Below are 1663 nucleotides of genomic sequence, written 5' to 3' on the forward strand. Positions count from 1 at the left end.
CCACAAGAGATAGTTCTCCATGAACTTCTCCAAGATGAGTCCTTCCCACAGGCTATAGTTCTTAGCAAACTGCCCCAGTGTGGGTCCCTTCCACGGGGTGCAGTTCTTCAGGAACAGACTGCTCCAGCACAGGCTTCCCACAGAGTCGTGGCCGCCTTTGGGTGCAGCCACCTGCTCTGCGTGGGGTCCTCCACAGGCTGAGGTGGATATCTGGGTCACTGTTAACCTCCGTGCTCTGCAGAGAGAGAGTGCCTGCTGTCTCACTATCGGCTGCAGGGGCGTCTCTGCCCCAGCGCACCTCTCCCCAACCTTCTGCACTGACCTTGGTGTTTCTTTGGTTTTTCTGCATAGCTGTTTCTCTCACAACCCACTCCTCTCTCTGCTGCAGATTTTTCAGCCGGTTTCCTTTTTTTTCCTTCTTAAATATGTTATCACAGAGGTGCTTCCACCATTGCTGATTGGCTCAAGCCTTGGTCAGAGGCAGGTCCAGCTTGGAGCTGGGGAAGCTTCTCGCAGCTGCTCACAGGAGCCACCCCTGTAGCTCCATCCCCACTACCGAAATGCTGCCACACAAACTCTGTACTGTATCATATAGACATAATCAATAGCCATCTGGAACTCCATGGCACAATGGAAGTGCCTCTTAAGACCTCATTCTGAAAAACCACACCAGTTCCAATAACAGCTTCAACCAGCAGTTTTGTTGCCAGTAAGGGCAGTGTGTAATTTTGTTGGAATGGTATTTTGCAAATAGAAGACTTTCAGAAATGGTTATATTAAAGTTTGCATTGGTGGCAATGTTCTGTTGGAGAAAACACGTTACCATGTTTTTTAGAAAGCCACATTTATGAGTGTTGTGTGTAACAGGGGAGGGCAGACTTCTTATTCTCTGAAGGTGGGAGGGGAACAGGTCTTGTTCCTTCACTCATCATCAGCAGACTGGAGCTTACTTGGAGGAAAGTGAGAGTACTTTTGTCCACAGGAGTACATGTTAGAATTAGCTTTGTTCTTGGCACCCAGCGATGCTAATGGAACTATGTGAATGTGAAGCCAAAGTCCCAGCAGGATACTGGGTTTACTGACTAAACTCGTAGAAAGGTGGCCAAGTCCTCAGCTGGACAGCCTCTCTGGGTGAGCGTAGCAGCATTCAGCGTAGGAAGGGAAGAGACATGGAGGAGAACAGGGGAGCTGCTGCTGCTGGGTGCAGTGCACCACACTGGCTGACCTTGGAGAGTGTGTGACACTCCAGGGCACCTGGTCCTGCTGGAGGGCTCGGTACTGGCCTGGCTTGGTGCCTCCTCCTCGCCCCAAGAACTGGGATACAGCAGTTTTTTGAGCAGCAGCTTCCATCTAAAGCGTCAAAACTCCTCTTCCTGCCTGTTAGGGAGAGCTGAATAGCTGTTGCTGCCAAAAAATGGGCTTAGAGCCATACAGTCAGAGAGTAATAACAAATACTGTGACATATAGACATCAAACAAAAGTTTAATTCTGCCCCTGAGCCCCAGGCAGGGGCTGCAGGCAAATAATTTGCCCCACAAGGCATTTACAATTCATAGCAAATTCTGCCTAAGGATGGGAAGAAAGACAAAGGCTGTGTAACTTTTATTGAAAACAAGCAGCAAAATGTTTCCCTTCTTTTGGTTGGGAGTTTCTCAGTTCAGCA

General features: G+C 49.1%; 1 protein-coding gene across 1 annotated transcript in view; it reads left to right on the forward strand.

Annotated features, from left to right (window-relative positions):
• PDE8A (phosphodiesterase 8A) overlaps positions 1 to 1663 on the forward strand; it is a 20324-nt gene that overhangs the window by 14164 nt on the left and 4497 nt on the right. The gene's annotated exons all lie outside the window — the stretch shown is intronic.

This window comes from Buceros rhinoceros, unplaced genomic scaffold (assembly GCF_000710305.1).
Source record: "Buceros rhinoceros silvestris isolate BGI_N320 unplaced genomic scaffold, ASM71030v1 scaffold17901, whole genome shotgun sequence".
NCBI lineage: Eukaryota > Metazoa > Chordata > Aves > Bucerotiformes > Bucerotidae > Buceros > Buceros rhinoceros.